This window comes from Ranitomeya variabilis, chromosome 3 (genome assembly GCF_051348905.1).
Source record: "Ranitomeya variabilis isolate aRanVar5 chromosome 3, aRanVar5.hap1, whole genome shotgun sequence".
NCBI classification, from domain to species: Eukaryota; Metazoa; Chordata; class Amphibia; order Anura; family Dendrobatidae; genus Ranitomeya; species Ranitomeya variabilis.
This window is the reverse complement of record NC_135234.1, coordinates 645447922-645460551: the sequence shown is the minus strand read 5'-3', so window position 1 is coordinate 645460551 and position 12630 is coordinate 645447922.

The window sequence follows — 12630 nt, the reverse complement described above, 5'->3', positions numbered from 1 at the left end:
GGAAACACTATCGGATGTTTCCTTTGTAAGAAATGACAAATGACAGATTGGAAATGACAGATGATTCTGAAATCTGCAACATCAATTTCTCTTGCAGGAAATATTTATTAAAGCAGTGGTGGAGTGGTGCTTTACATGTACTTCTCCTGCCCCCTGTGTCATACTCTCCTGCCGCTGCCTTCATCGTTTTCCAGCGTCACTCCCATCGGTCTCCGGTAAGGGTATGTGCAGACGATCTGGAAGTAGTAGCGCATGTTCGTTGCATCCAAAGCGCTGCCGTCTATTGAACACAGGTGAATCCGCATGTGTCCACTGAATCGCGTCCAATACATTACTGTATATTGGTGAAAACATGACATGCTGCTGTCTGGAGAGACGCACCGTATGTACGTCTCCGCAAATGCGCTGCAGGCGTCTGTACACACATCCACTATGCTGTAACATTTGGACACTGCGAGTTGGACGCTGCACAAGTACATTGCGTCCAACCCGCAGCGTTTACTGATCGTGTGCACCTACCCTTGTAAGCTACCTTCCAGCTTTTCCAGTCCAGCGGTGCGGAGGTTACTTTTCAACACAAGTCTATGGAAACCCCATTCTGGCCTTATTCTGGCTCTCGCAGGCTTGCATTGAGAGCTGGTGACGTAGCTTCTGACTTACGGCTGACAAGATGGCCTTATAGGACTGCAGCGGTGCTGAAAAACGGTGAAGACGCTGGAGGATGAGTATATGACGAGGGGCAGGGGACTTACATTTAAGGCTTCTTTCACACTTCGGTCTTTTGTCTCACGTCGAAATCCGTTGATTTTTGAAAATGCAGGATCTTGCAAAAAAATTTGCATTTTCCCATAGACTTGTATTAGCGACGGATTGTGACGGATGGCCATCCGTTTCATCCGTCGCGCACTGGATCCGTTGGAAAATAGCGGTCCATCATGGAGAGAAAACGTTCAGAGGAACGTTTCTTCTGAACGTCGGAAAATCGGTCAGCGACGGATCCTGCACTGTCCGTCGTCGGCTATAATGGAAGCCTATGGATGCAGGATCCGTCACTGACCGTCACACACAGGAATCCAGCGATGTATCACGTTTTTTCCTTTGAGCATGCTGGGAAGGATTTTCAAGGCAGGGGAAAATCTCTCTCTCTCTCTGTCTCTGGTCTCTCGTCTCTCGTCCCAGGAATACCAAGTCCCATATCGTCAACCGACGCATCCGTGGAGCTGCCCAAGATGGCTTTGAAGGTATTTTGAAGATTTGACGGTATTTTATGCCAGAATCTGGTAAAAACACCTTGATGGACCAGAGTTATATTCTCTGTTCTCCATTTTGCCATATTTTGCAGTGGATATAGAGGTCTTTATAGGATCATTCAAGCATCTTCTCAAAAGCCAGGGTTGTAGATCTTGGAATTCAACCTGTCTGATACTTTGCCTATGCAATAAGTGGCATCAGATATGGCTAGTAGCCACTCTTGCCTTAAAATAACATGCATTATCTTCTTAGAATAAACTGTCCTGTGAGTACATGAGGAATAACACTGTCTCTGGACATTATATGTCCACACACTGGGCTTTCTAAGAGCTCGGTAAATTAATAAGACAGTGCAATAAAAATATTGAAGGGTTTTGTGCAGGTGGGAAACTGATCGTAATTTCTTAGGGAAAGGCTAAAAAAATTGAAAAAAAAAAGTGAAAGGTGTCATTCAAAACTCCAACTCATCCCACAAAATGTAAGCCCTCATACTGCAGCTGTATGTTAATTGAAACAAGTTATGGCTCTTGAAAGATGGGGATGAAAATGTCAAAAATGAAAAAGAGCCCAGTTAGGAAGGGGTTACACTGCATGCTGTATGTAAAATACTTACCAAGAGTGATCTAGGCCATGCTGGAGTGGTAGAGTCTTAGGGTATGTGCACACGTTGCGGATTTTGCTGCGGATCCGCAGCGTTTCTGCAGCTGCGGGTCCGCAGCAGTTTCCCATGAGTTTACAGTTCAATGTAAACCTATGGGAAACCGAAAACGCTGTGCACATGCTGCGGAAAAAAACGCGCGGGAACGCAGCGGTTTACAATCCGCAGCATGTCACTTCTTTGTGCGGAATCGCGGCGATTCTGCACACATAGGAATGCATTGATCCGCTTACTTCCCGCATGGGGCTAAGCCCACCATGCGGGAAGTAAGCGGATCATGTGCGGATGGTACCCGGGGTGGAGGAGAGGAGACTCTCCTCCAGGCCCTGGGAACCATATTTGTGTAAAAAAAAAGAATTAAAATAAAAAATAATGATATACTCACCTCTCAGCGCTGCACGCGGCCATCCGGTCGCAGGGTTGCTATGCGAGCAGGACCTGCAATGACGTCGCGGTCACATGACTGTTACGTCACGAAGGTCCTTCTCGTGTAGCATCTTTGGAACCGGACCGCCGCGTGCAGCGCCGAGGAGATCGGGACGTCGGAGGGTGAGTATAACCATTTTTTTAATTATTTTTAACATTACTATTGATGCTGCATATTGCTGCATATGCAGCATCAATAGTGTAGGAGTAAACCCGCAGCGGAAACCGCAAAACTAACGTGTGCACATAGTGTCCTGTCTGTTATCATGTCCATGGTTTCTCAAAGGACATTGCAAGGGAGCATGTGAAGTTAGTACCTGCTGTGACAAGCCATATAATGCTAGATTAATGGCTGTTTTCTTTGCAGGCAGATCAGTGTAGGTTCATATTAAGCAATGGACTGCAGGATTCACATAAAGCAGGGATGCTAATCCTAGGACCAGGTAATGCTGCTTTAACAGGTAAACATACTTACAAGGATCTTTTCAGAATTAGGCATCTTGTGTGTGTAAATCAGGAATAATACTATTTCTAGATATGACTTATGGCCTGAATATTCACAAGTGTTACCCTCTGCAGGGACTTAGTTTGCAATTGACTCTGAGCTAGTGGATGGAAATTAGCTTCTATAATGTCTCCTATTCATATCCTTGCAAGCACACAGGGATGCATTTATGCTCTTCACTGCTTACCCAGCACACAGAAAAAGCAGCCGCAGCATCAATACAATAATAGAGCACTTCTGAGCTGTGAGGACGTGAATGAAGCTCTGGGGTGAGACTTGTTAGAAAGCTCAGCACCATCTTTCTGTATGTTCCTCTGCTTGTTTGCTTACCCTGCTCCTCACTCCTTGTTCTTTTCCACACTCCATAGGGTATAATAGTTAAACATTCTGTCCTGTCTGAGTAAGACATAGTTGAGCTGTTTTTCAGATTAGATGTGGAGTTCAGGAGGCAGATGAGGGGGAGTGAGGAAGTGTCTCCTAAGTGGAAAAGAATTTTCTGATAAGATATTATCTTATTTTTGCTTGTAGTCTTAATTTATGCAGTTTGTTGAAAGTACAGATCTCTTTTATAAGACTAAAGAAGATTCATCAATGGTTATGTATATGAGACCCACATGATCTCTTACGCTATTATCCATCATGATTATCTGAATGTCCAATGTGTATTCTTTTCTCTTATATTGCCTTTGTCTATACACAATTGAAAAACATTGTAAATGGGAGTCAATTTTAGACTTGTAACCACAGTTACATACTTATAAATGGTCCCTCAAAAGTCGTGAGAAGAAATAGTAATTATTATTGCTAAATATTATTCATAAACTGTGGACAGTTTCAGGAGATTCTGATATATTTACTTTCTTTAAAGGCTGGTACTGTATAAGAAACAGGAACTGTATATATCGCTCAGTGCACTTTTCTTACTGTAGAGAAAAACAGCATAGTGGAGGTGGAGAGGTGGGCGAGAAGCAGCGTGAGTGGGCATTGGATTGAGGAACAGGAAGTTTAAGAAGTGTTTAGGGGAATTTCACAATAAAGTTCATTAGGAACTATGACTTGCTATCATCTATCAATGTGACTATGAGTACACATCATTGGATTTAAATTATGTGTGTTGATCAACATCATTTCAACTGCACATTTTATAAAATAAGTCTCTGTCTCCCTTATGCATGATGCTTGTTTGCATGTATATATATACCGGTATTTGTCTTGGTGGGAAGCAGGATTTCCAACTCACCGCAAATTTCAGAGCAGTCTAAAAAATCAGGAGACTTATTCCCAATATACACTATCTGTTATTATTTTTTTATTTTTATTTACATAGCTGACCTGGGTATCTCCGGCTCCACTTCCTTCCCCTGGGTCCATTGCTCTCTGTGGTGCTTCACGTTGGATATTTTAAGTTTTGCAGCATGACTTGATGATCTCATCTACCTAGGCCACTTTAAGGCACACTAAGCCAAGCACCTGTGTCAAGCAAGTGTCTTACTGAACCACGGGTGCTAGAGAAATATAGATGGATTTCATAGAGATCCATTAGAGAGGTACCATATCTTATGTTGAGTTACTCACTTTTGGTATATTACCTAGTAAATAACAATGGGCACGTTTTCTATTCCTACATATGGACCATCTCTTATCTATTCCCACTCCTCTATAGACTGTTTTGTACGACACAATTAACTGTGTTGTACCAGTTGTCAAACACCTATGTCATTAATCTGCTATGGACCATTAAATCAGCACAGCCTAACTTTTGGGCATTTTGTGTAATGAGGCCTCATGTCAAGAGCTTTTGCATGTCTATAGTTGGATCATGTTTTAGCTATTTGTGTTAGGGCCTCAATACCAAGACATTTTGAAGTTGTAAAGAGCTGAATATAGATCATCATAAACCCCATAGAGTTCTATATTTTATTTTATTTTATTCCTACTGTTAACCTGAGTATTCAGCTTTTTTCTTTTTTAAAATCTGCCATATAGATCCAAAAACATTGACCTTTTTAATTAGTGTTAATTGTTATAGTTATTCCAAAGGGGGCTGTTCACATAGTATAATCATGCAGAGGAGCCTAAAGACATGACCCCAAAGAATCCAGTGTGAACCACCCCCTTGGTAAAGACCATAAAAATTAGCAGAAAATAAAAAAGGGCCATATTGCTGGAACCACTCAGGGGATCAGTGGGAATAAAATGAAAGCCAATACTGGCCTCTTTTAATCAGGTGACAAGTCTTCTTTAAGCAAACCAACGAAGAGTCCAAACGTTAGCACCACAAGAAAGATGCTACAATTTAATGTGCAATAACCCATTTGCAATAGGGAGAGCCACCGTTAAAATATCAAAAAGTACCACAGCATTGATGCTTAGTCCTGACCCCCACCTGTAAAGAGGAAAGGGACTGACCAGTGCAAAATACAAGACAGTTTGGAAGGAGGGGTGCCATGTCAAAATCAGATAAGTGACTAATGTTTTATGTGAGGTACCATGCTGTATTGTAGTGTCTATAACAGGTAGGCTGCAAAAGAATGCAAAGTGACCAACAAAGCTACCTTGTACCTCAGGATATTCCTTCTATTGAGAGGCGACCATGAAAAGTGCTGTGACCGGCACAGATTACGAGCTAATGTGCTGGTGTAATGAGCTGGCCGGCTGTGGCTGTTCTGTTATCATTGACATAGAATCTGTGACAGACACTGCCCCTGTGTGGCCAGAAGTTATACCTATGCCGAATGTGATTACAGAGAAACAAACTGTATTGGCTAAACTCCCCCCTGTTATGTTATGTGACCAGGAAGGAGAGGGAGAGGAAGAAGAGCCCGGGAAACCAGTCGGTGCAGAGAGAAGTCTGTGTGTGCTGGCGTCCTCCTGTAGATGCGATATAGAAGATTGCCTGGATGACCTCTCTCTCTTGGAAGCTGACATCCAGATTGTTCCCAGCTCCCACACTGCGGAGCACTCAGCGGTGACATCTTCACAGATCCTGGAGCCCACGAACTGTAAGCGGGTCCTCTGTTGAGAGGCCGAACATTCCACCCTTACCTGCTGAACCCCAAGGATTACAGTCTGGACCTGAGAGACAGAGTTTTTGTTTACTCCCTGTTGTTTTCTCCTTGGCTGGAGCGTCTCCCTGCAGTGACAGACAGGCCTGCGACGTGGGAAGATAACCTCCTGGAGCAAAGGAACTGGTAACGTGTGGATAGGGACAGTGAGGGAAAGTTTGTTATTACACGTTATTCCTGTGAATAGGCATATTTTGTACTGTCTATTATTGTGTTCCGCTTTGTTAATGAAAATGTATAACAGTAAAGATACGTTTGTTAAAATGGAATCTGAGTGTGGAAGTTTTGCTGGGCCAGATCATGGATATGCATGGGCGGCCTTGCCCTCGGACACTTCATCGACTCAGTGTGAGTGACACAGACTGTCGCAGTATGATAGAGTTACTACTGAGAAAAGTGTCAGCACATTGACTGGTGTCAAAATATTGGCTCTAGAGGCAATCAGTTACCTCATGTAAGACTGGTGTCATAAGACATTTGCTGTTTAGACTTCAGTCTCCAGACCTCAACCCAATCAAACACTTGTTGATAGAGTGAAAGAAAAAACTGTATACATACCCAAGTGAATTGACCAGTACGCACCAACTTTGGGAAAGTGTAGAAGAGATGTGAGATCAGGTTTTGGTCAAAACATGCTTGAATCTGATCGAGAGCATACCCAGAAGGATTCAGGCAGTGTTGAAAGCCAAAATTAGATTTACAAAATACTGACAAAATAATAAAAATTAAAATTTAGATTTTTAGGAGCAAAACAGTAACAATGTGTTACGGATCCCGGGTACAACTACTGCCGGGAGGCTACTCGCCGCAGTAAGGGAGCCCAGAGCAGAACGGCGGAGAACTTATCGGGTAGGAAGCAGGACCTGAACCATGTGATAGAGGGGGAGTGGCCAGGGCAGAGCCAGGCGCCGGGGTGCAAAGGAGGCGAATGGCTCTGGAGAATAGTCAAACTTACTGAGATCAATAACCGGGAGATAAGAGATAAGCAAGGTAGTGGAGGGTGAGACAGAAGGATAGTCAGGTGAAAGCCAGAGGTCAGAAAGCTGAGTGAATCAAACAGACTGGATCGAGCATGGAGAGCAAACAAACAACACAATATGCTCACGCACACCAGGGGGTCAGGCACACAGACAGAAGGAAAGTATAACTGACAGAGAATCCTAGTCCAGCATGGGTATAAATATCCCTCCCAGATCCAAAAGGAGGCCACAACAATTAACCCTGGGAGGGCAGAGCATTAACCCTGTCCAAACCATGACACAATGCAGTGACATGGCAAGAATCTACATAACTAATCATTTTCCAAATAGCTGCAAGTCAAATTTATGTATGAGATAGCCAAGATGATAGTCTTGAAAAAGCAGCAGTGCAAAACGCGTGTTGAGACGGTCGCGATGGTCTCTATGACTTTGTGATTACATTATGGGTAAGCAATGACTTAATTTAGCTTTATTCTAATGAACTAGCCAGACAAAAAAGAGGTCTATCTTAGAAAATACATATACAAGGTCTTTTGGTAGCCATGTTATTTAATCACAAGCTGAGTAGATTTGGTACTTTATAGCACGCGCATTTCTGCCTGCAGTCCCTCTCTCACTCCAGAGAAACCTGCGTACTAACACCGAGGCTCCCATCCTGCTCCTTCCGGGTCTGCTGCTGACCGGGCTGTGTGCACTCCTAGCAGGTCTCCAGGCACTGTGCTTAGAGCATGCACATGCACACTTACTTTTTTTTAAAGGGGTCACATGCGTTCCTCTAAAGGGTCCACTCCCTAGCCAATAGCTGGAGGTCTCTTACTATTTAGAGCACATCCTCCAACATGGAGGTGCCTGTGCAATGTTGTGAGTTTGTTCCTAACACACTAGTCAGTTCTCAAGTCCCAGTACTTGCATTTCAGCCTACTGCACCCACCAGTGCTTTCCTCAACAGCAGCCGAGTCTTCTGCACCCGCCAGTGCTTCCTTCAACGGCAGCCGAGCCAGCTGCACCCAACAATGCTTTCCTTCAATGGCAGCTGAGTCTGCTGCACCCATCAGTGCTTCTGTAAGGTTTTTGGATGTTCCATGGAGTCTGTTTTGCCCTCCTCCAAGATGGAGTCTGGTACTTTGCCCTGTTCTTGAACTTCCTGTCAGTCCTGTTATTTAAGTCTGGGTCAGGAAAGGCTCCTTGCCTGAGTATTTTGTTGCTGGTGGCTTCTGAGCTTCCTCCTGACTTGTTTCTGGAGTTCCTACTGCTGCTTGTTTACGCTGTGCTCTGCCTCATCATTTCCAGCTGCCTTCAGTTCCCTGTGCTGCTTCCTAATCCTGGCTGTGCTTACCTACTGACCAGACTTCGAAAGAGTGAAGTTGCACATCTCTGGAACAGCTGTGGTTCCTAAGACTTTTTGATATTGTTATTTTCTAAACATTACCTCCTGGACTGTGTCTGTGCAGCTGCGGTGCTGGACTTTAGTTGGAATTTTTCAGCCCTAAAGGAAGTACACTGGAAAGCCTTCTCCTTGTGGTTCAGCATCCTCATATTACTGGACTTCCGTGAAAGGTGTCGGCTTCATTGTTTGCGTATTTCTGGACTACCAAGTATAAGTTCAGGTCGTGCGGTGCCCCAGGGTCCTGGTCGTCGCAGTGGTATTGCTTTCCTCTCGGGGAGTGATGCTACGTTTGGAGGCAAAGAAGGATAACTGCATCCAGGTATCACAAACATGCAACACATTTCACACTCCAGACCACCAGGGGGAGCTTCTGCTCCTTTTTATTAGGTCACTCCCCACATATATATAACTGGTAGACTATAGGGAAAGTTAGAAAGTTCCAGACCAGAGTCTGAGGAGGATGGAAGGTTAAAGGAGCTGTGCATGCCCTCAGAGCTGCAGCTCCCAGAATGAGACACACAGAAGGCAGAACTGTATTGCAGCGAGCGTGAAGGAAGTCAGAGCAAAGGAGTGGATACCAGAAGGAGACCAGCCCTGCACAGGCTGCCTCCTTCTGAGGTGCAGAATCCCGGTGGACGGAACACCGAGTGAGTAAGGATCTTTATGCTTTACTTCAGAGATCGTCAGGACAGCTAATTGCACGTTACCTGTCCGCACCCACACCTAGGAGGCACGGTGGCACCCCTCCGAGGCTGGGGCATGCTAGAGCCCCTATAAACCGCCTCAAGCCACCAGTCATACGGGTTTTGTCCTATCCTATACGGGGGACAGAGAGAGAGATAACATCTGTGAGGACCTTATGTGAAGCCATAGGCAGTAAGGGAATACACCACTGCAGCACAAGGGAAGGCTATTGATTGCCACCTGGACAAGGGGACTCTGGACTTGCCTCAAAACCGGCCGGACTCTGCCTGCCCTGTGATCTGGTGCCCTGGACTGTGGATGCTGAAGTCTTCAGTAAAGGTAAAGAGACTGCAACCTTGTGTCCTCGTTCTTCTCTGCGCCATTCACCATATCACCATCTACACACCGGGAAGCCCTGGGGATATACTTCACCTGTGGGAAGGTATACCATCTATCTGCCATAACATCACCCCAGCGGACCCCTTAAAGCAGCGTCGGTCACCCTGACCGAATACCACAGGTGGCGTCACGTACACAAACTTTATCCCTTTAAAGACCTTTCCCTTTTACATGGACGTCCCAGGGCCACGGACCGGGTCAGCCACCGTGACATCCCCCTGTGAACCGCAGGACCCGGTACCGAGTACCCCACGGCCCCTTGGGGGCGATGCAATTGCACTGTTACTGCATATAATTTCTGGACTTGCTTGCATTAGCGGTCACGCTCCGCTAACATAGCTGCTGAACATTTCCATTTTGTGCTGTTTTGCACTTCGCTGTAATTTCAGTAATTCTTCTGTTAGTTTATGTTTACTTTTGCTTTGTTAATACAGTTTGTCTCCACTTTGGTCTCAGATTCGTTTATCCCACGCAATCAGATTCCATAGTACCTCAATATATATTACAGCTTCCTTCAACAGCAGCCGAGCCAGTTGCATCCGCCAGTGCTCACCTCCACGGCAGCCAAGCCAGCTGCACCTGCCAGTGCTCATCTCCGTCAGCCTGTCCTGTCTGCACCTGTAGTTCCTGTCATCTTCTCTGCCTGCCTGCATCTGTTGGGCATTCAACCGGGCCATTCCAGCTACCCATTCCTAGGGGTCAGCTGCCATCTACCAAAGGTCAGTCTTGGAGTAGAACATGGATCACCTCCCCTGTCTCTCCACGGCCGGCGGTTTTGTTAGCTGCTGCATGTCCATGGTCAGATTTTGTGAGGCTTCTAGTCACGCCCCTCCAGGTCTTCCTTGGGCTTTGGCACAGTGGTTCCCCCACCCAGCCCGTTACATACGTAATCCTTAAATCATACCTGGTTTTCCATCACCTCTTTTTCCTTACTTGAATTACCCTCTTTGTCGAATCCTCACACATGTGTCTTCCTTTTTTATGATGCATGTCCTTTTTTATATGTTTAATAAAATTTGATTGATTTTATATTTCCTTGTGAGTGGTAAATGGATATTTTATATCCATTTGTAGGTTATTATATAGTTAAATCTCCTTAAACTGTTAATGAGGAGACTGATATTGATATGGCTCTAGTCAGGATTAACGTTATATGTATTTTGAATATTTGTATGAGTGTAAAATGATGGTAGACTTACGATCAAAGCTGTAGTGGATAGTGAGATATGGAGCCTGAAACTCAAAAGTTCAAAAGATTGTTAACCTTTTGCTCATCACTGTAAATGTTTGTTTGTGACTTGGACTGCATCTAATCGTACTGTGTTTCCTGTATGGTCCACAGTCTGATAATGGCTGATAACAACAACTACCAGCATCTCCTTGCAGTATGTTATGGACATATTGTGAGTTGTGGGTTCATGCGATACAAATGTACACTATATGGAGCTGACCTTACATTGCAAGTTTTGTTCATGTACTTATAGTGGCTCTGGTGCCACTTTCATGTACTGATGATGGTTAGGGGCTGTATCCATGTAGTGATGATGATTTTTGTTCTAGCATAAACAATCCAATCACCCAATGAATTAGCACCATTTTGCTCGTTCATTGGAGAATGTTTACACTTATAAACTCTCATTTGCGCTACTGCGAATTAGAAATTTGGATGCTACACACAGTAAGCAACTCAAACATTTTATGTTACCAACACATATGTTTATACATATAGCACACACATGTATACACTGAGCACATACACACTCACAGATGTATACAAAGAGCAGATACATGCATGTAAGAGCACATACATACTGATACATGCATGCATGGAGCACATACGCACTGACACATGCATACACAGAGCACATACATACGGATACATGTATACACGCAGCACATATAGAGACATGCATGCACAAGAACATGCATGCACAGGCACATACAACAGAAACATGCATGCACAGGCACGTACATACAGAGACATGCATGCATATACAGTACATACAGATGCATTCATGCACAGACATACAGATGCGTGCATGCACAATCATACAAAGACATACAAAAAGACGAGAGAGGCCTGTAATTGACATCATTGGTAGACCACAACTATTAGAGTCAAAATGAGAAAACAAATTCAGAAAATCACCTTGTCAAATTTGGCATGATTTACTTTGCAAATTATGGTGGAAAATAAGTATTTGGTCACCTAAAAACATGCAAGATTTCTGGCTCTCACAGACCTGTAACTTCTTCTTTAAGAGGCTCCTCTGTCCTCCACTCATTACCTGTAGTAATGGCACCTGTTTGAACTTATCAGTATAAAAGACACCTGTCCACAACCTCAAATAGTCACATTCCAAACTCCACTATGGTGAAGACCAAAGAGCTGTCGAAGGACACCAGAAACAAAATTGTAGCCCTGCACCAGGCTGGGAAGACTGAATCTGCAATAGGCAAGCAGCTTGGTGGGATGAAATCAACTGTGGGAGCAATACAACGAAAAAGGAAGACATACAAGTCCATTGATAATCTCCCTCGATCTGGGGCTCCACGAAAGAGCTCACTCCGTGGGGTCAAAATGATCACAAAAATGGTGAGCAAAAATACCAGAATCACACGGAGGTACCTAGTGAATGACGTGCAAAGAGCTGGAACCACAGAAATAAAGGCTACCATCAGTAACACACTACGCCGCCAGGGACTCAGATCCTGCATTGCCAGGCATGTCTCCCTGCTTAAGCCAGTACATGTCCGGGTCCGTCTGAAGTTTGCTAGTGAGCATTTGGATTATCCAGAAGAATATTGGGAGAATGTCATATGGTATGATGAAACCAAAGTGGAACTGTTTGGTAGAAACAAAACTCATCGTGTTTGGAGGAGACAGAATGCTGAGTTGCATCCAAAGAACATCATACCTACTGTGAAGCATGGGGGTGGCAACATCATGCTTTGGGGCTGTTTCTCTGCAAAGGGACCAGTATGACTGATCCGCGTACATGAAAGAACTAATGGGGCCATGTATCATGAGATTTTAAGTGCAACCCTCCTTTCATCAGCAAGGGCATTGAAGATGAAACATGGATGGGTCTTTCAGCATGATAATGATCCCAAGCACACTGCCAGGGCAACGAAGGAGTGGCTTCGTAAGAAGCATATGAAGGTCCTGGAGTGGCCAAGCCAGTTTCCAGATCTCAACCCCATAAAAAACCTTTGGAGGGAGTTGAAAGTCCATGTTGTCCAGCGACAGGCTCAAAACATCACTGTTCTAGAGG